Source organism: Macaca thibetana, chromosome 1 (genome assembly GCF_024542745.1).
Source record: "Macaca thibetana thibetana isolate TM-01 chromosome 1, ASM2454274v1, whole genome shotgun sequence".
Classification (NCBI taxonomy): Eukaryota; Metazoa; Chordata; class Mammalia; order Primates; family Cercopithecidae; genus Macaca; species Macaca thibetana.
The window spans coordinates 22,807,511-22,832,507 of record NC_065578.1 but is presented as its reverse complement, the minus strand read 5'-3'; the positions used below and the strand labels follow the sequence as shown (position 1 = coordinate 22,832,507).

The 24,997-nt window shown below is 49.9% G+C and overlaps 1 protein-coding gene and 1 pseudogene across 2 annotated transcripts in view; both read left to right on the top strand.

Annotated features, from left to right (window-relative positions):
* Positions 1–7,859: 7,859 nt before the first annotated feature.
* CNR2 (cannabinoid receptor 2) overlaps positions 7,860–24,997 on the top strand; it is a 49,006-nt gene continuing 31,868 nt past the window's right edge. The window contains exon 1 of the mRNA XM_050792020.1: positions 7,860–8,060. The gene's annotated coding sequence lies outside the window, so the exon portion shown is untranslated. The remainder of the gene's footprint in view (positions 8,061–24,997) is intronic.
* On the top strand, positions 19,493–21,773 carry LOC126956777 (BTB/POZ domain-containing protein 6-like; annotated as a pseudogene). The gene is made up of 2 exons (XR_007726468.1): positions 19,493–19,816; positions 20,124–21,773. The product of XR_007726468.1 is annotated as a BTB/POZ domain-containing protein 6-like (transcript).

Here is a 24,997-nt window from a genome sequence, read left to right as displayed (position 1 = left end):
CAGGGGCTGGGCTGGGGCTGGGCACGAAGGCAAAGGGCAGTTCTAAAGAAATAGTCACGTGCTCGGCCCTGGCAGTTTTCAGACGCTGGAAGCCCCAAGTTTGGCTCCAAGCTCTGGTTCTATTAATCAACCCTCTAATTCATCTCTCCACTGTGTTCTCTCCTCTGCCCCCACGGCCCAGCCTGGGTTCCTCAATACCTGTGGCCTGAAATTGTGTCAGCCCAGAAAGAAACACATCTAAAAGTTAGCAGCAGCTACCTCCCTGTGGTGAGATCAGGAAGCATTTTTGTTTTCTTCCTTCAAAGTTTTCCATAGCGTTGATGGGCATTTAGGTTAGGGGAGAAAAAAAAGTAGAAAGAAGTTCTCCAAAATGTCTGAAATAAAAATGTTGAGTTTTTCAGGGGGATCTTTGGTGGGTTTATTGCCTTTAAGCCCCCTGCTGTCTATGACGCACCATCATGGATTCTGTCCAAGGCCCCTCCTGTGGAATTGGCTCATCAATTGATTGAATTTTTTTTTTTTTTTTTTTTTGACAGTCTTGCTCTCTCGCCAGGCCGGAGTGCAGTGGCGCGATCTCAGCTCACTGCAGCCTCTGCCTCCTGGGTTCAAGCAATTCTCCTGCCTCCACCTCCTAAGTAGCTGGGACTACAGGTGCATGCAACCACACCTGGCTAATTTTTGTTTTAGTAGAGACAAGGTTTCACCATGTTGGCCAGGATTGTCTCGATCTCTTGACCTCGTGATCCGCCCAACTCAGCCTCCCAAAGTGCTGGGATTACAGGCGTGAGCCACAATACCCGGCTGGACTGAATTTCTTTAATCCCGTTTCCTCCCATTTCCCGCAGCACCAAAAGTAACTCTCCTCTGGGGTACCTCTGGGTGGATAAGTATCCTTAACTTTATTTTTTATTTATTTATTTATTTTTTTGAGACGGAGTCTGGCTCTGTCGCCCAGGCTGGAGTGCAGTGGGGATCTCAGCTCACTGCAAGCTCCGCCTCCCAAGTTCACGCCATTCTCCTGCCTCAGCCTCCCGAGTAGCTAGGACTACAGGCGCCTGCCACCTCGCCCGGCTAGTTTTTTTGTGTTTTTTAGTAGAGACGGGGTTTCACCGTGTTAGCCAGGATGGTCTTGATCTCCTGACCTCGTGATCCACCCGTCTCGGCCTCCCAAAGTGCTGGGATTACAGGTTGAGCCACTGCGCCCGGCCAGGTATCCTTAACTTTAAATGTGTCCTTGTGAAATATGTTATACTCTTGTATATACAGATGCTTTCTAATCTACAAAATGGTCACGTTATAAGCCTTACTTTGCTTCCTTTTTGACGTGGCACATGTTGGTTACTTCTGTTTACTTTCTTTCTTTTCTTTCTTTTCTTTTTTTTTTTTTTCTGAAATGGAGTTTCGCTCTGTCGCCCAGGCTGGAGTGAAATGGCACAATCTCGGCTCACTGCAACTTCTGCCCCACGGGTTCAAGCGATTCTCCTGCCTCAGCCTCTTGAGTACCTGGAATTATAGGTGCCCACCACCATGCCCGGCTAATTTTTGTGTTTTTATTAGAGATGGAGTTTCACCATGTTGGCCAGGCTGGTCTCGAACTCCTGACCTCAAGTGATCTGCCTGCCTCGGCCTCCCAGAGTGCTGGGATTACAGGCGTGAGCCACCACACCCGGCCTGCTTCTGTTTACTTTCATAATTGGGGGAAAAAAGGCCTGACAAATGGGCAAAATTTGGGTCTGATGGATTTGTTTTTGTTTTTTTTTTTGAGACAGAGTCTTGCTCTGTTGCCCAGTCTGGAGTGCAGTGGTGCAATCTCGGCTCACTGCCACCTCTGCTTCCCAGGTTCAAGCGATTCTCCTGCCTCAGCCTCCTGAGTAGCTGGGATTATAGGCACCCACCACCACACCCGACTAATTTTTCTAGTTTTTAGTAGAAATGGGGTTTCATTATGTTTGCCAGGCTGGTCTCGAACTCCTGACCTCAAGCAATCTGCCTGCCTTGGCCTCCCAAAGTGTTGGGATTACAGGCATGAGTCACCCCACCTGGCCCAGTGGATTATATTCTTGAAAACGATAGAGAGGGCCGGGCGCGGTGGCTCAAGCCTGTAATCCCAGCACTTTGGGAGGCCGAGACGGGCGGATCACGAGGTCAGGAGATCGAGACCATCCTGGCTAACACGGTGAAACCCCGTCTCTACTAAAAATACAAAAAACTAGCCGGGCGAGGTGGCGGGCGCCTGTAGTCCCAGCTACTCAGGAGGCTGAGGCAGGAGAATGGCGCAAACCCGGGAGGCGGAGCTTGCAGTGAGCTGAGATCCGGCCACTGCACTCCAGCCCGGGCTACAGAGCAAGACTCCGTCTCAAAAAAAAAAAAAAAAAAAAAAAAGAAAACGATAGAGAGTAGATTTTAAGTGTTCTCACCACAAAAATAAGTATATGAGGTAATGCATATGCTTATTGGTTCAATTTAGCCATTCTACAATGTATATGTATATTACAGAACATCACATTGTACATGTTAAATGGATACAATTTTTGACAATTCTAAAAAATTAATATTTTAAAAGGAATACTGTATAGCAGGGTTTAAAAGGCAAAACATAACAACAGTTTTGGTGAAAATATGTTATCCCATATGATTGCAGATACGTTTTATTTTATTTTCCCAAGTTAATTCAGGCACCAACATGTACACTGGAAACTGAATAATCTTTTTTTTTTTTTTGCTCCATCACCCAAGCTGGAGTGCAGTGGTGCAGATCATGGCTCGTTGCAGCCTTGACCTCCTGGGCTCACATGATCCTCCTGCCTCAGCCTCCAGAGTAGCTGTAAGTACAGGCATACATCGCCATGCGCAGCTAATTTTTTATTTTTTGTAGAGACAGGGTCTTGCTATGTTGCCTGGGCTGGTCTCGAACTCCTGGGCTCAAGCAACCCTTCCTCCTCGGTCTCCCACAGTCCTGGGATTACAAATGGGAGCCACCATGCCCGGCTTTGAATCATCTTAGGGTAAGTTGGTTCAGACAGTGCAAAGACTGCTTCCCTGTGGCCTGACAGGAAAAGTATACCTCTCAGGAATGTTCCTCCTCAGATCAGACCCTCAATATGACAGCACTTGGCCCCAGCATGGGGTAGATCCATCCTGTAGATGGCGGCATCTCACAGTACAAGGGCTGCTGAGGCCAGCTCTACCCAAGGAGCCGAGAAAACCATCTGCTAAACCCTCACCTACAAATGCTCCTGGCCCTCCCAGGGAGAAAAGAAAACAGACTTCCTCTGTGGGCCCATCAGCCCCGCCCAGGGGACTTAGAGATCCTGAAGCTTCCTTCTTGATCCTCTTGTCCAGTGCTGCCCACAGGGAGTCCAAGGACCCACAGCATCTGCCTCCCCTGGGAATTCGTTAGACATGCAGATTCTTGGGCCCCACCCCAAAATACTGAAACAGAATCTCTTTTTTTTTTTTTTTTTTTGAGACGGAGTCTTGCTGTGTCACCCAGGCTGGAGTGCAATGGCCAGATCTCGGCTCACTGCAAGCTCCGCCTCCCGGGTTCACGCCATTCTCCTGCCTCAGCCTCCCGAGTAGCTGGGACTACAGGCACCCGCCACCTCGCCCGGCTAGTTTTTTTTTTTTTTTTTTTTTTTTTGTATTTTTTAGTAGAGACGGGGTTTCACCGTGTTAGCCAGGATGGTCTCGATCTCCTGACCTCGTGATCCGCCGGTCTCGGCCTCCCAAAGTGCTGGGATTACAGGCTTGAGCCACCGCGCCCGGCCTGAAACAGAATCTCTAGGAGTGGGGGCCCAGCAATCTGTGTTTTGGGGTTTTGTTTTTAAGAGTCAAGGTTCTCTCTCTGTCACCCAGCCTGGAGTGCAGTAGCATGATCAGAGCTCACTGTAAGCTCAAACTCCTGAGCTCCGGCAAGACCTCCTCCCGTCTCAGCCTCCCAAAATGCTGGGATTACTGGCATGAGCCACCTCGCCTGGCTCCAGTCTGTGTTTTAACAGGCCCTATGGGTGACTTCAATGCACTCAGGCGTTTCAGGGGCACCTGTTATCTCCAACTTCCTCATTTCAGGAATGGAGAAATTGAGAACAGATACAGGAAGTAACTTGTTGCTGAGCCAGGCAATGGCAGAGACTACACAATAACTCAGCTTCCTAATGTTCCTTCCACTTGAACTTCCAGTAACTTCTTTTCTTTCTTCCTTCATTCATTCATTCCTTCACTCATTCATGCCTTCGACCTCCAATTACATGCTTCAGGCTGCAATGGAGGACCAGGCGTTTAGGGACAGCCTCACTCTTCTTCCCCATGTGGGGCTTTCTCAAGGCCAGAGGTCTAGGATTCAGGATTGTGGAAGTATCTGCTAGATCTCTTCCAGCTCACCCCTGGGTCTCCAATTCCAGCCCAGATAGGAGTCTGATGTAGGCTGCAGGCGGCCCCCACTCCCCAGCTCCTTCTGGTCTTCTTTTCCTCTTTCTTGGCACCTGGGGCTCTCTGTCCCATTCCTCACCACCAATGTCTTGCTCTTGGGAGAAATGCAAGGCCTGGAGGCTGTTACTGTTCCATTTCCCAAAAGGACTAATGATCAAATTAAAGGCCCTTCCCAGCAATGGCTTTGCACTGAAGGAGTCAGGACTAGGTCTAGACCAGGGTTCGCATGTTAGCATTTTGAGCTGGATATTTCCTTGCTGTAGGGCTGTCTTGTGCATTGCAGAATGGCTAGCAGCATTCCTGGCCTCTACCTAGCAGGTGTCAGTAGAATTCCTCCTCCAGGTTGTGACAACCAAAAATGTCTCCAGATATTGCCAAGTATCCCCTCTGGGTGGTGTTGCCAGATAAGACAGAGAATGCCTGGTTACATTTTTTTTTTTTTTTTTTTTTTTCAGACAGAGTCTCACTCTGGAGCCCAAGATGGAGTACAGTAAGGCGATCTTGCTCACTGTAACCTCCGCCTCTGTGGCTGAAGCAATTCTTGTGCCTCAGCCTCCCGAGTAGCTGGGACTACAACTGCGCACCACCACGCCCAGCTAATTTTTTGTATTTTAGTAGAGACGAGGTTTCACCATGTTGCCCAAGGTGGTCTTGAACTCCTGAGCTCAGGCAGTCCATCTGCCTCTACTTCCCAAAGTGCTGATATAACAGACATGAGCCACCACGCCCAGATAAGTATTCTAATCACAGATAAGCAACAAGTAATTTTTAGTGCCTGAATGTCTCAACTATTGTTGTGTTTATTTTTTACTTAAAGAATCTTGCAACTCGGCCGGGCGCGGTGGCTCAAGCCTGTAATCCCAGCACTTTGGGAGGCCGAGACAGGTGGATCACGAGGTCAGGAGATCGAGACCATCCTGGCGAACACCGTGAAACCCCGTCTCTACTAAAAAATACAAAAAACTAGCCGGGCGAGGTGGCGGGCGCCTGTAGTCCCAGCTACTCGGGAGGCTGAGGCAGGAGAATGGCGTAAACCTGGGAGGCGGAGCTTGCAGCGAGCTGAGATCCGGCCACTGCACTCCAGCCCGGGCTACAGAGCAAGACTCCGCCTCAAAAAAAAAAAAAAAAAAAAAAAAAAGAATCTTGCAACTCTACCTCAGGGGCAAAATCTTTCTTCATTGGCCCAGATCAGGGTCTGGGGTGTGGGGAGCAGTTAGTGAGAGAATCAGATGAGATAATCATAGGCCATGAGTTTACAAGGGCAAAAACTTTGCCATAATCAGAATATAATGGCATCTCATTAAATATTTTATCTGATAGTGGATATGAGGACAGTGGAACTGTATCAGATTCCATACCTGAGTATTTATGTCTAGCCCAGGACTGGACATTAGGGACACACCTGAAGATAATGTTTTGTTTGACTCACATATCATTTTTTAAAGGTGTGACTTTGGGCTTGACATTCTAAAATTGGCAACTGGCTGAGCACGGTGGCTCATGCCTGTAATCCCAACACTTTTGGAGACTGAGGCGGGAGGATTGCTTGAGCCCAGGAGTTCAAAACCAGCCTAGGCAACATAGTGAGACCCTCATTGAAAGGAATGAGGCACATCCCCCATATATCTCCCAACTTCCTGAGCCCAGCACAAACACATTCCTCCATATTTCTTTCAAACTTCAGAAAAACACCACCTGGGAGATCTCTGATAAGGAATGCTAAGTGTAGAATGTTAACCAATTGTAATGCTGTAACCGAGAGAATTACCTTGTTCCTTATAACTTTACATATCCTGTTTACATCGGGCTATAAAAAGCAAGCACTCGCATTGTTCGAGGCCCTCCTGTATGCTGTGGAATGGAGGGACCAAGTTCGAACTTGTAGTAAAGATCCTTGCCGCTTGGCTTTGACTCTGGACTCTGGTGGTCTTCTTTGGGGAACAAACGGTCTGGGCATAACATCATCTATACAAAAAATTTTAAACAAATAGCTGGGTATGGTGGCACATGCCTGTACTGCCAGCTACTTGGAAGGCTGAGGTGGGAGGATCACTGGAACCCAGGAAGTTGAGGCTGCAGTGAACTATGATCATGCCGCTGTACTGCAGCCTGGGCAACAGAGAGAGAGACCCTGCCTCAAAAAAATAAAATAAAATAATCAGGAAGCTGCTGGCCGTGGTGACTCACACCTGTAATCCTAGCACTTTGAGAGGCCAAGGTGGGCGGATCACTTGAGGTCAGGAGTTCAAGACTAGCCTGGCCAACATAGCAAAACCCCATCTCTACTAAAACTACAAAAATTAGCTGGAGGTGGTTGCGCACACCTGTAGTCCCAGCTACTTGGGAGGCTGAGGCAGGAGAATTGCTTGAACCCAGGAGGCAGAGGTTGCAGTGAGCTGAGATTGCGCCATTGTACTCCAGCCTGGGCAACAGAGCAAGACTTGTCTCAGGCCGGGCACGGTGGCTCACGCCTGTAATCCCAACACTTTGGGAGGCCGAGGCGGGCGAATCACGAGGTCAGGTGATCGAGACCATCCTGGCTAACACAGTGAAACCCCGTCTCTACTAAAACTAAAAAAAACTAGCCAGGCGAGGTGGCGGGCGCCTGTAGTCCTAGCTACTTGGGAGGCTGAGGCAGGAGAATGGCGTGAACCCGGGAGGCGGAGGTTGCAGTGAGCTGAGATCCGGCCACTGCACTCCAGCCTGGGTGACAGAGCGAGACTCCGTCTCAAAAAAAAAAAAAAAAAAAAGACTTGTCTCAAAACAAAAACAAACAAACAAACAAACAAAACACACACACACACACACACAGAGGAAGTTATCACATAAGTCAAAATTTCCGCTATCTCTTGGAAAATACAGCACAACTTCCAAATGCTTGGAACATCTGACAGTTTGCCTGTACTCCCAAGGAGAAAAGGTTGGCTGGAACTAAGAGGTACCTGCCCCTCTCCACTGGCCCAGATCAGGGTCTGGGGTGTAGGGCAGATACTTCTCAGCTGGACCAGGGGAGAGGGTCAGGTATCTCTCAGTTCCAGCCAGGCTTTTCCACTTGGATCCTGTGTTCCCCTTATTACCCACAGTCCCCACCACTCCCTATTGCCCCACACCAGGACCCATCACCCATTATGTTAATCTACCTGTATGCATTTGCATGTCAAAGCTCTGGCCTAGTGGTGAAGAGGTATTGGAATGGCATGTCCTTTTAGGTGATTTATTGTAATGCTGGTGCATTATCCTCATTTTACAGATAAAGAAACTTGCCTTTAGGGAGGTTAAGTGAATCAACATCTTAATGAGGCTGGATTAGAACCCAAGTCCTTTGACTCCAGGGTCTAGGCCCATGCCTCACCCTGGCCAGAGTTCGTTGTGAGAGAGGACTCAACCGCAGGGCCAAGAGCATTGTGGCACCAGGGACCTGGAGGGGAAGTGGTAACAGGCACGGAAGGCCAGACCTCCTCACACTCACTCATCTGTGAGAAAGTACAAAAGCAAGAGAAAGCTGGCTTGGGGGTGGCACTCAACAGGTGCTCTGAGTGGCACCCAGGGCCAGGTCCTGGGAGAGGACAGAAAACAATTGGGACTCCTCAGCCCCCGGCAGCTCCCGGTGCCCAGTCACCCACAACACAACCGTAAGTAGCTTTTTTTGTTGTTTATTTTAGGCTTCTTCCTCATTCCACAAAACCTGTATGCTTTTTTGTTTTTTGTTTGTTTGTTTGTTTGTTTGTTTTTGAGACAGAGTTTTGCTCTGTTGACCAGGCTAAAGTATAGTGGCGCGATCTCGGCTCACTGCAACCTCTGCCTCCCAGGTTCAAGCGATTCTCCTGCCTCAGCCTCCCGTGGAGCTGGGATTACAGGTGTGCACTATCACGCCCGGCTAATTTTTGTATTTTTAGTAGAGACAGGGTTTTACCATATTGGCCAGGCTGGTCTGGAACTCCCGACTTCAGGTGATCCGCCCACCTTGGCCTCCCAAAATGCTGGGATTACAGGTGTGAGCCACTGCGCCTGGCCAAAACCTGTATTCTTACCTTATCCCTTCCCTCCAGGGACACAAGAAGCCAGGTGGGCCTGTCTGGGGCAGGGGATAGATGTCATTTCAGGACACCTGGCGTTGTGGAGGACCATTCGCAGGAATGCTCAGGGCTGGCATCCTGCCCCTAGGACCAAGAATCAGGACTTTGGCTTTCATTTCATTAGAGAGACAAGAATTACACATACACACAGATGGCCTTACTGTGTGCCAGGCGCTGCCCTGAGAGCCTTTAGTGGTTTGATTTATTTAATCCTCACAACAGCTGTATGCAGTAGGCGCTATCACTATGGCCCACTTGATAGGTGGAGGCTAGGTGACTCACCTGAAATCACGCGGGCATTGAATGAGAGTATTGGCTTGAGCCTTGGCAGTCTGGCTTCGAGGCCCACCCTTCAGCCACCAGGCTATCCTGCCTTACAAGGTGTGGACTGTAGCAGTAGATGGGGGCCAGGAAAGGACAAGGGCTGGCAAAGGCCTTTGAGATGACCAGGTGAGTCCCATGTGCTCATTTTATAGATGGGGAGACCACGAGGTAGTGTTAGGGGCACACTGGACTCAGCAGGCCAGGGGTCTGTTCTGGAGTAAGTTCTACTCAGCAGAGGGAAGAGCAATATTTTCCAGTGTGCCCTGGGGTCAGCGTCCAGGTCTGAATCCCAGCTCTGCCACTGGAAGCTCAATGGCCTCAGGCAAATCACTCATTTCTCTACCACTCAGCATCCTCTTCTGAGAAATACGGGCCTGAGACAGTCACTCACAGGCTTGTTGCCAGGGTGAACTGTCTGATGCGAGCACAGGGAGGGCAGCAGCACAGGGCTCAGGAATGGCTGTGGTGGAGAGTTTGATCTTCACCCCCTCTGCTCTTGCTGTGGATTTGAGATGAGGATAAAATGAGGCCTGGCTGCTTTTCCCTCGAATGAGTGACAAGTAGACACGTTGGCAGCATGAAAGCCAGGACGGTGGCTGGGGAGAAGTTCAGGGAGACCTCAGGAGGTGGAGTCCCAATAATCCTGGCCCCAGCTCTTTTACCACCTTGTGGCTTACCAGAAAGACCCCCTCACCTGCCCTGGGCAGGTGAAGCGTATTCTTTACCCTCTGGCCGGCTAAGGCCAGGCTAAGGCAGTGAAGACGGGAAAATGGCAGCCTGGCTCAGTCAAGCAGAGCCCTCCAGTGCCAGCCCCATCGCTTCCCTCCTCATTTTACAGTACCAGTCACTCTTACTGCATGCCCTCAGGTGTGCGTAAAATGGTCTTCCCTTTATTCAGATTATATAACATTCAATAGGACTCTGAGCCTCATCCTATCGGGCTAGGAGGAAATGAAATGTCCAAGTGCACTGAGTTTCCCTCACTCCCACTCCCAGCCACGCACATTGACCCAGAGGACACACAGAACATAAGCGTGACGGAGGCTCCTGGGTCCTCCTACGATGGATGCCCATTGCCCAAATGGGCTTGACTGTCTGAAGTCCAGCCTTGCACACTTCCCTGGCATGCTGGAGTCCAGATTCTTTGTAAGACCTGAAACCACTGTGTCTCATTTTGATATCCAGGATCACCCAGTGACTTTCCCAAGAGGTCCCACCATCTCTCCAGAAAGCAGAGTCCAGGTGCCCATGACCTCTGGCCCCCTCCCAGCCAAGGACAATCTCTCCTCTCCCCTTGGCTGTGGATGGCAGATGGACACTCTTCTCTCCCCACCGGCCACCCACGTGGCCTAACCTTTTCACTGCACTCAGGTTCTCAGGAAAAGACAGGAAGACGGGTTGTCTTCAAATAGCTTCTGCTTCCTATTCTCACCCCTGAAAAAAGTCCCCAAGCCGTGAGACACAAAGGGCACTCTGAAAAGAGACAGGCAGCCCTATCTTACAGATAAGAAAAAGCAAGACTCAGCAGCAGTGTTGACTTGCTCAGTGTCACATAGCCAAGGAATAGCAGAGCCAGTGTGAGCGGAGCCAGTGTGAGCAGAGTCCTGCGCTGTGGGTTCAGAGCGTGTGCTATCAGTCACGTGGAATCACATGGAAACCCAAGTCTCCCTCATCAATTACTCAGGCGACCTGGCGCAAGTCACATCACCTTTCTGAACCTCAGTTTCTTCAACTCTAAAAATGACACTATCATAGCATTCCCAACCTGCCTCAAAGGGGCTGTTGTTTTGTTTGTTTGTTTGTTTCTTTATTTTATTTTTCTTCTTTCTTTCTTTTTTTTTTTTTTTTGAGACAGTGTTTTGCTCTTGTTGCCCAGGCTGGAGTGTAATGGCACGATCTCGGCTCACCACAACCTCTGCCTCCTGGGTTCAAGCAATTCTCCTCCCTCAGCCTCCCAAGTAGCTGGGATTACAGGCACGTACCATAATGCCCAGCTAATTTTGTATTTTTAGTAGAGATGGGGTTTTTGCATGTTGGCCAGGCTGGTCCCGAACTCCCGACCTCAGGTGATCCACTCTTGTTTTTTTCTTTTTTTCTTTTTTTTGAGACGGAGTCTCACTCTGTCACCCAGGCTGGAGTGCAGTGGCCGGATCTCAGCTCACTGCAAGCTCTGCCTCCCGGGTTCACGCCATTCTCCTGCCTCAGCCTCCCGAGTAGCTGGGACTACAGGCGCCTGCCACCTCGCCCGGCTAAGTTTTTGTATTTTTAGTAGAGACGGGGTTTCACTGTGTTACCCAGGATGGTCTCGATCTCCTGACCTCGTGATCCGCCCGTCTCGGCCTCCCAAAGTGCTGGGATTACAGGCTTGAGCCACCGCGCCCGGCCTCTTGTTTTTTTCTTAAGCGAACATTGATGAAGAATTTATTACACATTTGAGCTCTGTGACCGTTCCTCATTCAGTCCTCACCACAGTCTAGGAGGGGGCTGCTATCACTAACCACATTTGCAAGGTGAGAAACTGAAGCTCACACAAGCTTAAGACTTGTCCAAGGGGCCGGGCATGGTGGCTCACACCTGTAATCTTGGCACTTTGGGAGGCCCAGGCAGGAGGATAGCTTGAGCTCAGCAGTTCAAGACCAGTCTAGGAAACACAGTGAGACCCTCTCTTTACAAAAAAAAAAAAAAAAATTAAAAAATTAGCCAGGCGTGGTGGCACATGCCTGTGGTCCCAGCTACTCAGGAGGCTGAGGTGGAAGGATTGTTTAAGCCTGGGAGATTGAGGCTGCAGTGAGCTATTATTGCCTGGGCAATTGAGCAAGTTCCTGTCTCAAAAAAAAAAAAAAAGAAAGAGAGAGACTTGTCCATGGTCCCACAACTGGTGGTAATGGCAAAGCTGAGACTCAAGTCCAGGTCAATCTGGATCCAGAACCGAGTCATATTGTGGTGGGAATCAAATAGGAGAACGGGAGTGGAAATGCTTCTAGGTACAGAGATGCAGTGCCGGCTCGGCGAATCATCACCAGGGTTGTCTTTACTGTGTCGCTTGCCTGGCTGTGTTTCAGATGCCATCAGGTGGACAACCTGAGAACCTGTGCTGGGGAGGAAACTGGGGGGATATCATATGAATATGGCTGGCTTCTCTCCCCCCACCCCAAACTGAGCAGTCCAATCCAGTCCTGCGAGCTGTCCACGCTGTGCCAAGACCCTGAGGCTCTAGCCCTTGGCCCAGGTGACTTCCTGTTTTCAGGATGATTTCTGACAGAGCTTCCCTGCCTGTGCTTAGGCATTATCTGATGTAATCCTCACCTCGGTCCTATAAAGACACTTCTCTTTCTCTCCCCAAGCGATAAACGAGGACACTAAAGTCTTGGGAGAGGGCATAGTGGGAACCCACGCATGGCCAAGGCTCTCAGCCTCCAGCTACGCTGCAGGGACCACCAGAAGAGTAAGATCAGGTCTCAGCCTTCTTCCAGCAGAACGCAGAACAGTGTAAAACTGTTCTCTTTTCCCTCCATCTCCTGGGGAGAGAAAGGATGTACTCAGTCCTCACTCCATGCAGCAAAGACCTCAAATGCCAAGGAGAGACAATGACAGACAAGGGCAGATTAATGGGGGAGGAACTGCATAGTGGAGACAGGGCCGAGCAGGGAGGAAAGGATTCCCCAGCAGGCGAGGGAGTGAAGGCTGCTGGGGCCCCATCCAGTCGGGGAGGATGTGGGTGAGCCCGTGAGCAGAGGTGACTTCATGGTTCGGTGTCCCGTGAGCTTCACGGCTTTTCCTCCCCTCCCCCACGTGCTCCCACTGCCCAGAGAGGAGGTCTCTGATCTTCTGCTCATACAGTGAGTCAAAGACAGCTTTTCCCACTCCCCTACCCCCACCACCCCACCCATCTCTCAGCAGCTCCCTTGCCTCCCTAGAGGTTGAGGCCACCCCTAAGTTCCTCTTTGAGAGCCACAGCTGCGTTCACGGTGTTGCCTCCATCCAAATTCATTGAGTTTGTCCTCTGTGTCTCCCCCTGGGTCTGTTTGGGTCCTGGAGACTCTGAGGGAGCTGGGAGCTGGGGAATAGAGCCCACTGAGAGCAAGGGAGGAGCCAGAGGCTGCTTCACCGACCTTCTGTAGCCCTCCCTCCCTTCCAATGGGCCCATTTGACAGATGAGGCCACCAAGGCTTAGACACAACAGGCAGAGACAGGAGTCAAACCCAAGTCTGTCTTCCCACTACTTTCTACCAGTTTTTCCCACCAGGCAAGGAGATGTTCCAGAAGGTTCACATCATTAGAAGGTCTTAATTCCTGTTTCCATTTTTTAAAAAATTAGTGAATAATTATTGTAATGTTTAAAAGATATTTTTCTCAATGTGAGATCTTCCTAGGATAAGTGGAAGAATCAAATCCGGCAGTTATAGCCAGGCATCGCTTGAGCCCAGGAATTCAAGGCTGCAGTGAGCTGAGATTGGGCTACTGCACTCTAGCCTGGGTGACACAGCAAGATCCCTATCTCCAAATAAATATTTAAAAAGGGATAATTGGCCAGGCATGGTGGTTCATGCCTGTAATCCCAGCACTTTGGGAGGCCCAGGCGGGCAAATCATGAGGTCAGGATATCAAGACCATGCTGGCCAACATGGTGAAACCCCATCTCTACTAAAAATACAAAAATTAGCTGGGCGTGGTGGCACATGACTGTCATCCCGGATACTCAGGAGGCTGAGGCAGGAGAATTGCTTGAATCAGGGAGCCAGAGGTTGCAGTGAGCTGAGATAGTGCTACTGCAGCCTGGTAACAGAGGAAGACTCCATCTCAAAAAAAAAAAAAAAAAAAAAAGCAGCGATAGCGGTGATAGAACAAACTATCTCATGACTCACAACCAGGCAATCAGTCATTCAGCCACAGCTTTGGCTGATACATGGCTTTACATCGTTTTTGCTCTTAATCTGATATCATTTAATTTATACACTTACTGAGCCAATGATTAAAGACAGCATAAGAAACTGATGTCAAAAATACAAGGAAGCTGGGTATGGTAACTCACGCCTGTAATCTCAGCACTTTGGGAGACTGAGGTAGGCGGATCACTTGAGGCCAGGAGTTTGAGAGCAGCCTGGCCAACATGGTGAAACCCCATCTCTACTAAAAAAATACAAAAATTAGCCAGGTGTAGTGGCAATGCCTGTAATCCCAGCTACTTGGGAGGCTGAGGCCGGAGAATTGCTTGAACCTGGGCAGCAGAGGTTGCAGTGAGCTGAGATCACACCCTGCACTTCAGCCTGGGCAACAGAGCAAGACTCCATTTCAAAAAGAAAAGAAGAGAAGACAAAATATGAGGAAATGACGGTGTTAACTCCTCTGCAGATTTGCTTCAAGATTCTTTTTTCTCTCTTTTTTTTTTTTTTTTTTTTGAGACGGAGTCTCACGCTGTTGCCCAGGCTGGAGTGCAGTGGCGCGATCTCGGCTCACTGCAAGCTCCGCCTCCTGGGTTCACGCCATTCTCCTGCCTCAGCCTCCTGAGTAGCTAGGACTACAGGCGCCCGCCACCGCGCCCGGCTAATTTTTTGTATTTTTAGTAGAGACGGGGTTTCACTGTGGTCTCGATCTCCTGACCTTGTGATCCGCCCGCCTCGGCCTCCCAAAGTGCTGGGATTACAGGCTTGAGCCACCGCGCCCGGCCTTTCTCTTTTTTTTTTTGAGACAAGGTCTCCCTCTATCACCAGGCTGGAGTGTAGTGGCGCGATCTCAGCTCACTGCAACCTCCGCTTCCCAACCTCTGCCTCCTAGGTTCAAGAGATTCTCCTGCCTCAGACCCCCATGTAGCTGGGATTACAGGTGCATGCCACACACCTGGCTAATTTTTTCGTATTTTTAGTAGAGATAGGGTTTCACCATGTTGGCCAGGCTGGTCCTGAACTCCTGACCTCAGGTGATCTGCCCACCTCGTCCTCCTAAAGTGCTGGGATTACAGGAGTGAGTCGCCATGCTCGGCTTGCTTCAAGATTCATAAATTACATTTATCTGATCAACTTTCTTATATGGCATATTAGAGAAATCCTAGTACTTCACAACATTTCAAAGGTTGGTAAGAAGAGAGAATAAGATGTATTCTATCTTTTCCTGTACTGGGCATAAAAGAGATCTACACCTGCAAGGCATATACAGAGAGGCATGCAAATAGGGCCCTGAGACATGACTTTTCTTCTCTTTTTTTTTTTTTTTTTGAGACAGAGTTTCACTCTTTTTGCCCAGGCTGGAGTGCGATGGCGCAATCTCGGCTCACCGCAACCTCCGCCTCCCGGGTTCAAGCGATTCTCCTGCCTCAGCCTCCCGAGTAGCTGGGATTACAGGCATGTGCCACCACCCCGGCTAATTTTGTATTTTTAGTAGAGACGGGGTTTCTCCATGTTGGTCAGGCTGGTCTTGAACTCCCGACCTCAGATGATCCACCTGCCTCGGCCTCCCAAAGTGCTGGGATTACAAGCGTGAGCCACCGTGCCCGGCCTATATTTTTTCTTTTCTTTATTTTATTTTTTTTTTTTTTGACACAGAGTCTCACTTTGTCACCCAGGCTGGAGTGCAGTGGTGCAATCATGGCTCCCTGAAGCCTTGACCTCCTAGACTCAAGCCATCCTCTCATCTCAATCTCCTAAGTAGCTGGGGCTATAGGCACATGCCACCCCTCCCAGCTCGATGAGACCTATTTTATCTCATCATATAGCAAACAGAAAATTACTTTTAGAAAGTATAAACTGGCTGGGTGCGGTGGCTTACGCCTATAATCCCAGCACTTTGGGAAGTGCTGAAGCTCAAGCTGGATCACTTGAGCTCAGAAGTTCAAGACCAACGTGGGCAACATGGCAAAACTGCAGGCAGGCAGGCAGGCAGGCAAGGCAGGCAAGGCAGGCAAGGCAGGGAGGCAAGGCAGGGAGGGAGATTAAAAAAAGAGAAAAATTTAAACAATACAGTTATTGTAAATAGTACATTTGATTTAAAATCACTTCCTTTTTCTTTTCTTTTTTTTTTTTTTTTTTTTTTTGAGACGGAGTCTCGCTCTGTCGCCCAGCCCAGGCTGGAGTGCAGTGGCGCGATCTCGGCTCACTGCAAGCTCCGCCTCCCGGGTTCACGCCATTCTCCTGCCTCAGCCTCCCGAGTAGCTGGGACTACAGGCGCCCACAACCGCGCCCGGCTAATTTTTTGTAATTTTTAGTAGAGACGGGGTTTCACCGTGGTCTCGATCTCCTGACCTTGTGATCCGCCCGCCTCGGCCTCCCAAAGTGCTGGGATTACAGGCGTGAGCCACCGCGCCCGGCCATCACTTCCTTTTTCATGGGCCAGAGAAAATTATGAAATAGCTCCAGTAATTTCCTCTGGGGTTTATAAAATTAAGTTTTCTATGGCCCACACATCCCATTTAATCCTCACAACAGTGCTGAGTGGAGATATTTTCATTATTCCCATTTTACAGACAAGGACAGTGAGGCTCAAGGAGACGACGTAATTTGCACGAGAGACCACAGCTTTAATAAGGGGCAGGAGGTGGGTACAGTGGCGTGGGCCTGGAGTCCCACTACTGGAGAGTCTGAGGGAGGAAGACAGCTTAAGCCTAGTTCTCCAAAAAACATCAGAGTGGGAGCAGAATCAGAACTCACAACTATGATTCAGGCTGCCTCTGTCTACCTATTTCCTCCTTATTCTCAGTTGGTTCCGAAAGTAAGTTCAGGACCAACTGAGAATCTGTGTTCAGAACCAATTGAGAATCTCTTTTACACAGAGCAGGAACGGGAACTAGAAATCCAGGCCGCCTTGCAAGTTTGGCTCCCAAGGCCTGAGACTGGCTTGATAGAGTGTTGGCTTGACAGAGTGTCCTGTGATCCCACTAGATCCCAAATCCCAGGCCAGAGATTGTAACATGTCTTCTTTGTTATAGTCCCAGTGACCAAAAGCCAACAGATGCACAAATGCACCTTAATTCTATTATAGAGAGGTAGAAGGAACTTACAGGTCAGCTCCCCAGATGTCTGGCCTATTCCTGCCGTTCCTCTTCTCTCCATGGCCTGAGTCCCCATGCCAGGCTTAATTCATCCATCAGCCTCTGCCCAGCTTGTCCCTTTGTCCCCTCCAGCCCTTTTGCCACCACTCACAGATCTTACCAGCCCCATGAGTCAAGCCTCTCTGCTGATGCTGGTTTCCCCAGCTACAGAACAGGAGTGATACTAGTCCCCCATCATGGACTTGTGTGTAGAATATATAATATGGAAATATATACAATATATAAAGTGCAAAGATGGCTGGGCGTGGTGGCTCACACCTGTAATCCCAGAACTTTGGGAGGCCGAAGCAGGTGGATCACCTGAGGTCAGGAGTTCAAGACAAGCCTGGCCAACATGGTGAAACCCCGTCTCTACTGAAAATACAAAAACTAGCTGGCATGCTGACAGGTACCTGTAATCCCAGCTACTTGGGAAGCTGAGGCAAGAGAATTGCTTGAACCTGGGAGGCAGAGGTTGCAGTGAGCCGAGATCCACTACACTCCAGCCTGGGTGACAGGGCCAGAGTCATCTCAAAAAAAAAAAAGAAAGAAAAGAAAAGTGCAGAGAATAGTGCCTGACACACAGTATACAGTAGGTACAATTTCAGTATTAGTTGCTACTATTGTCATAATCACCAGAGTGTTTCAAGAGCTGAGCCTCCTTGGCTCTCCACATCGCTTCACAAACTCCCCTCTTCTGTTCTGGGAAGCAGCCTGAATTGCAACCGCAACCCCCAACCGATGCAACCCTATAAGCAAACCAGAATCATGGCTAGGGCAGGGGCTCTACCTTTTGGGATCTGACCAAGCCAGGAAGAGATAGAGTGGCCTGAAGGCAAATCGCAGGTGATTCAGAATGTTCATTATGTGGTTAACCCTATCCTACTCCTGCTTTAGAAAGAAGCCACCATGAAAAGTCCTCATCATCAGGGGCAGGCCTCTCTGTCCCGGGGTTATAATGCCTACTTTGTATGAAAGTTGCCTTTCCTACAGAGAGCACTTCATGGACAGAACGGGGGACTGGCCACTTCCAGGAGTGATTTTTAACAATGCTCCTCCCACCCCCAGTCAAATGCATACTTCCCAATGGCTGACTGAGATTTCACAGTAACAGGCTACCCTCAGGTGAAGGAGATCCACACATGCTAATCAGTCATTTACACTTTAACATCACAGAGCATCACATAATTTTCTGTAGTAGACTTTCTTTGAAAGAGGGAGATAGGCCTTTTAGTTCTTGTTATAAAAATGAAGATTGGCCAGGCACAGTGGCTCACACTTGTAATTCCAGCACTTGGAAGCAGCACCAGGTGGATCACCTGAGGTCAGGAGTTTGAGACCAGCCTGGCCAACATGGTGAAGCCTTGTCTCTAATAAAAATACAACAACAACAAGAAAATAGCTGGGCGTGGTGGCAGGCTCCTGTAATCCCAAGCTACTCGGGAGGCTGAGCCAGGAGAATCACTTGAACCTGGGAGACAGAGGCTGCAGTGAGCCGAGATCACACCACCGCACTCCAGCCTGGGTGACAGAGCGAGACTCCAAAACAAAAAACAAACAAACAAGCAAACAAAAACCCCAGAGGATCCGAGTGACATCCCCTGGATCACAAGGGAGCTCCCTCATGGGGCAAAGCTAAGATGCCTGTCTTCAGGCAGTGTGAACTCTAGAATCTGGTAAAGCAGAAAATAGGGAGCCCAAATGCAATTTTTCAACATTTCAAAGGGCCCCCCAGAAAGATTAGAGAGAAGTCACCAGGAGAAAGCCACAGGAGCCAGCTGAGCAACTTGGAGGCAGGCCCCTGTGACAGTTGCAGGCCTGGGCACAGGGTTGGGTTACATCCGGCTCTGCTCTTTTGTGCAACCTCAGACAAGTCACTGCATCTTTGCGCCTCGGTCTCCTTGTCTGCAAAACAGAGATGATGATAATAGGATCACCCTTCCTGACTTACTGTGAGGATTAATTGCGTTTTACACAACTAAGCTCCCCACAATCCCATTTTCACCCTTGCATTTATGGCCTGGCAGGTTAGGTTCTGCAAGGCTGTTTCACAGATCCTTTGAGGAGCACTTTTGATATGTTAACCCAGGCATGCCCTTCTTACTGATGCACGTTAAAAAAAAAAAATGCTTTTTTTGTTTGTTTGTTTTAGACAAAGCCTGGGGTCTCTGTCACCCAGGCTGGAGTGAAGTGGCACGTTCACGGCTAGCTGTAGCTTCAACCACCTGGGCTCAAGTGGTCCTCCCACCTCAGCCTCCCAAGTATCTGGGACCACAGTCATGCACCACCACCCCTGGCTAATTTTTTTTATTTGTAGCGGCAGGGTCTTCCTATGTTGCCCAGGCTTGTCTTGAACTCCTGGGCCCAAGGGCTTCTCCCACCTCAGTCTCCCAAATTCCTGGGATTACAGGTGTGAGTCACTGCACCCGGCCTCACTTTGAAAATCAGAAAGCAGGTTACCCTCCTTGAGGATGTTTGCAAGTGTCAAAGAGAATACCTCCAACCAATCCACTAAGAAACAGTTGTTGCGGCCGGGCCTGGCCGGACTGCGCTAGGTTAGGCTCTGGCAGGGTTGCAAGGGCGGGGGTGGCAGGGGCACGGGTGGCAGCCCCGCGGGTCGCAGCGCCGCCGCCGCCGCCCATGCATGCTGCTGCCCCTGGCCTGCCTTCACCGCCGCGTCGCTCAGCGCCCGACCTCCCTGCTTTTGCTTGCAGAACCGCTCCCGAGGCCCCCGTGCGGCGCGAGGGCGCGGGCGGGGATCCACAGGCGCCGAGGCTGCCCCCAAGGCCCCATTCACGGCGGCGGACCTAGCCAACAGCAATGCCGGCGCCGCTGTGGGCAGGAAGGCCGGGCAGCGCAGCCTGCACAGCGCCCCCGCGCCCGCGCCTCCCACACTCTGCAACAACCACCTGGAGAGCCCGGAATGGCGGTGCTGCAGCCCCACGCTGCGCGAGAGGAACGCGCTCATCAACAACGAGCTCGGCCGGGTGCGGTGGCTCACGCCTGTAATCCCAGCACTTTGGGAGGCCGAGACGGGCGGATCATGAGGTCAGGAGATCGAGACCATCCTGGCTGACACGGTGAAACCCCGTCTCTACTAAAAATACAAAAAATTAGCCCGGCGCGGTGGCGGGCGCCTGTAGTCCGGGCTACACGGGAGGCTGAGGCAGGAGAATGGCGTGAACCCGGGAGGCGGAGCTTGCAGTGAGTGGAGATCGCGCCGCTGCACTCCAGCCTGGGCGACAGAGCGAGACTCCGTCTCAAAAAAAAAAACAAAAAAACAACGAGCTCATGGCCGATGTGCACTTTGTCTTGGGGCCCCCGGGGGCGACCAGGACGGTGCCCGCCCACAAGTACGTCCTGGCTGTCGCAGCTCCGTCTTCTATACCATGTTCTACGGGGACCTGGCGGAAGTCAAATCTGAAATTCACATTCCAGACGTGGAGCCCGTAGCCTTTCTGATCCTCTTAAAGTACATGTACAGTGATGAGATCGATCTGGAAGCTGACATGGTGCTGGCCACTCTACGCTGCTAAGAAGTACATCGTCCCAGCATTGGCAAAAGCCTGCATCAACTTTCTGGAGACAAGTCTGAAAGCCAAGAACGCCTGCGTCCTGCTGTCCCAGAGCCGGCTGTTTGAGGAGCCCGAGCTGACGCAGCGCTGCTGGGAGTTCATCGACGCACAGGCCGAGATGGTCTTGCGGTCCGAAGGCTTTTGTGAGATAGACCGGCAGACATTGGAGATCATTATCACTCGGGAGGCCTTCAACACCAAGGAGGAGGTGGTCTTCGAGGCCCTCCTGAACTGGGCCGAGGCAGAGTGCAAGAGGCAGGGGCTGCCAGTCACCCCAGGAAACAAGAGGCACGTTTTGGGGCGAGCCCTCTAGCTGGTCCGAATTCCAACCATGACCCTAGAGGAATTTGCCAAGGGCGCTGCGCAAGCAGACATCCTGACTCTGGAGGAGACCCACGCCATCTTCCTGTGGTACACGGCCACCAACAAGCCCCGCCTGGACTTCCCCCTGACCAAGAGGAAGGGCCTCTCCCCGCAGAGGTGCCACCGATTCCAGTCTTCTGTTTACCGCAGCAACCAATGGCAGTACCGCAGGCACTGTGACAGCATCCAGTTTGCAGTGGACAGAAGGGTATTTATTGCGAGGCTGAGCCTGTATGGGTCCAGCTCTGGGAAGGCTGAGTACAGCGTGAAGATTGAGCTCAAGCGGCTCGGGATGGTTCTGGCTCAGAACCTGACCAAGTTCATGTCGGACGGATCCGGTAACACCTTCCCGGTCTGGTTTGAACACCTGGTCCAGGTTGAACAAGACATCTGCTACACCGCCAGTGCTGTCCTGGATGGCAGCAACCTCAGCTACTTTGGGCAGGAGGGGATGACGGAAGTGCAGTGCGGAAAGGTGGCCTTCCAGTTCCAGTGCTCCTGGGACAGCACCAACGGGACTGGGGTCCAGGGTGGGCAGATCCCTGAGCTCATCTTCTGTGCCTCAGGTGCCCAGGGAGGCTGCAGCAGGTCGGCCAGTGAGTGGAGGGGAAGTCAGGACACTAACTGCTTCTTGACACCATGAAAGGCCACATTTAACCTTGTCTGTCTTTGGCATGTAGTCAACTGAAGCTTGATTCTGTGAAGTAGGCACCTTTTCCACACAGCCAGAGCTGGAGGATTGGAGTCTTAGGCATCTCTGGTACACTGGGGTACATGTCTCAGGTGGAGGAAGATTTAGGGCACAACACAGGCCCCAGATCCCCTCCCAGTGGCACCCATGCCACCTGCTTTGAGGGGTTGGATGTTCCTGCCACGCTCTTGGATACTAAGTGGTTCCAAGCTTCACTTTAGACCTTCCTTACACATTTAAAATTGGCAAAAAGTCACTTAAAATAATGGACTTCTGTAATAAAGCTTGCCAAAAATTAAAAAATATTAAATAAATAAATAAACAAACAAACAAACAAAGTTACTGAGCAGTGACCATGGGTGAGGCAGCTGCACTTAAGATACAGGGGTGAACAAAACAGAGAGTAAGCCCTCACCTCACTCCCGTGGAGCGACCATTCTAGTGTCCTATTACTCAAATCAGTCTCCCCCAGCATTTGAGGATCAGAGTTTTTAAGGACAATTTGTTTGCTGGAAGCATGGCTCAATAAAATGGTCCAAGGTGGGAAGGATAAAAATAAGATCAGGGAGGCCGGGCACGGTGGCTCATGCCTGTAATCCCAGCACTTTGGGAGGCCAAGGCGAGCGGATCACCTGAGGTCAGGAGTTCAAGACCAGCCTGATCAACATGGAGAAACCCCATTTCTACTAAAAATGCAAACTTGGCCGGGCGTGGTGGCATATGCCTGTAATCCCAGCTACTTGGGAGGCTGAGGCAAGAGAATTGCTTGAACCTGGGAGGCGGAGGTTTCAGTGAGCTGAGATCATACCACTACATCCCAGCCTGGGTAACGAGAGTGAAACTCTGTCTCAAAAAAAAAAAAATGAGATCAGGGAAGAGATGGTTGCCCGGAGGTATAAGACAGACCCCGTGCCCTTCTGTCTGTAAGCCCCTAGGGGTTCACCTTGCCTGCCACCTAGACAGAGCCAATTCATTGAGACAGGAGAATTGCAATAGAGAAAGAGTAATTTACGCAGAGCTGGCTGTGCAGGAGACCGGAATTTTATTATTACTCAAATCAGTCTCCCCCAGCATTCGAGGATCAGAGTTTTTAAGGACAATTTGGTTGTTTGCGGGGAGCCAGTGAGCCAGGAATGCTGATTGGCCAGGGATGAAATCACAGGGAGTCGAAGCTGTCCTCTTGCTCTGAGTCAGTTCCTGGGTGGGGGCTGCAAGATCAGATGAGCCAGATTATGGATTTGGGTGGGGCCAGTTGATCCATCAAGTGCAGGGTCTGCAAAATATCTCAAGTTCTGATCGTAGGAGCAGTTTAGGGAGGGTTAGAATCTTGTAGCCTCCAGCTGCATGACTCCTAAACCATAGTTTGTTTTCTTTCTTTTTTTCTTTCTTTTCTTTTTTTTTTTCTTTCTCTCTCTCTCTTTCTTTCTTTCTTTCTTTCTCTTTCCTTCTCTCTCTTTTTTTTTTTTTTAGACTGAGACCCCTCTGTGCACAGGCTGGAGTGCAGCGACACAATCTCCGCTCACTGCACCCTCCACCTCCCAGGTTAAAGCGTGCACCACCACACCTGGCTAACTTTTGTATCTTTAGTAGAGACAGAGTTTCACCATGTTGGCCAGGCTGGTCTTAACTCCTGACCTCAAGTGATCCACCAGCCTCAGTGCTGGGATTACAGGCGACGCCACCACACCAGACCCTAAACCATAATTTCTAATCTTGTGGCTAGTGTTAGTCCTACAAAGGCAATCTAGTCCCCAGGCAAGAACGAAGTGTACTTTGGGAAAGGGCTGTTATCCTCTTAGTTTTAAACAAAGTTTCTCCCAAAGTTAGTTCAGCCTACGCCCAGGAATGAACAAGGATAGCTTGGAGATTAGAAGCAAGATAGAGTTGGTTAGGTTAGATCTCTTTCACTGTCTCAGTCATAATTTTGCAAAGGTGGTTTCACATCTAGGCTGCCCAACTTCTGTGGTCAGGGTCTGGCACCAGGTATATGAGTTTGAATTCTGACTCTGCCATTTACAAACTTTGTGACCTTGGCAAATCCATCTAGCTAAGCCTCTGGTTCCTCATAGATAAGATAGTGAAAATGAGACAGTCTATCTCCAAGGGCAGTTTGGAGGATAAAGGAGACAGTGCATTTCTTTGTGGTAACAACATTTAAAATCTACTCTTTTAGCAATTTTGATACATGTATCATAACATCACATTGTATTCCATAAATGTCATGCTCGTCCCTGTGAAGAGACCACCGAACAGGCTTTGTGTGAGCAACATGGCTGTTTATTTCACCTGGGTGCAGGCGGGCTGCCTGAAAAGAGAGTCAGCGAAGGGAGATAAGGGTGGGGCCGTTTTATAGGATTTGGGTAGGTAAAGGAAAATTACAGTCAAAGGGGGGTTGTTCTCTGGCGGGCAGGAGTGGGGGTCACAAGGTGCTCAGTGGGGGAGCTTTTTGAGCCAGGATGAGCCAGGAAAAGGAATTTCACAAGATAATATCATCACTTAAGGCAAGGACCGGCCATTTTCACTTCTTTTGTGGTGGAATGTCATCGGTTAAGGCGAGGCAGGGCATTTGCACTTCTTTTGTGATTCTTCAGTTACTTCAGGCCATCTGGGTGTATACGTGCAAGTCACAGGGGATGCGATGGCTTGGCTTGGGCTCAGAGGCCTGACAATAAATATATACAATTATTATTTGTCCATCGAAAATAGAATGAAAACATTTAAAAATAATATATAGTACGGGCCAGGTGCGGTGGCTCATGCCTGTTATCCCAGCATTTTGGTAGGTGGAGGCGATTGGATCACCTGAGGTCAGGAGTTGGAGACCAGCCTGGCCAACATGGCGAAACCCTGTCTCTACTATAAATACAAAATTAGCTGGGCATGGTGGTGCACATCTGTAATCCCAGCTACTCGGGAGGCTGAGGCAGGAAAATCACTTGAACCCGGGAGGTGGAGGCTGCAGTGAGCTGAGATTACGCCACTGTACTCCAGCCTGGGCAGCACAGCAAGACTCTGTCTAAAAAAAAGAAAGAAAAAAAAAAAAAAAGGCTGGGCACAGTGGCTCACGCCTGTAATCCCAGCACTTTGGAGGCTGAGGTGGGCGGACCACAAGGTCAGGAAATCAAGACCATCCTGGCTAACACAGTGAAACCCCGTCTCTACTAAAAATACAAAAAAATAAAAAATAAAAATTAGCCAGGCGTGGTGGTGGGTGCCTGTAGTCCCAGCTACTTGGGAAGCCGAGGCAGGAGAATGGCGTGAACCCGGGAGGCAGAGCTTGCAGTGAGCCAAGATTTTGCCACTGCACTCCAGGCTGGGTGACAGAGTGAGACTCCATCTCAAAAACAAACAAACAAAAAAATAAAAAAATAAAAATGGTATAGATTTGAACAATAACAGAAAAGGACACAGTGCTTGTAAAAGGCCTTTCACAGTGCCTACCACAAAGGAAGAACTCAGGAGAGAGTGGCAAATTTATTTTCTTCACATAGTTTAACCACAAGAACATATTGCAACAGTT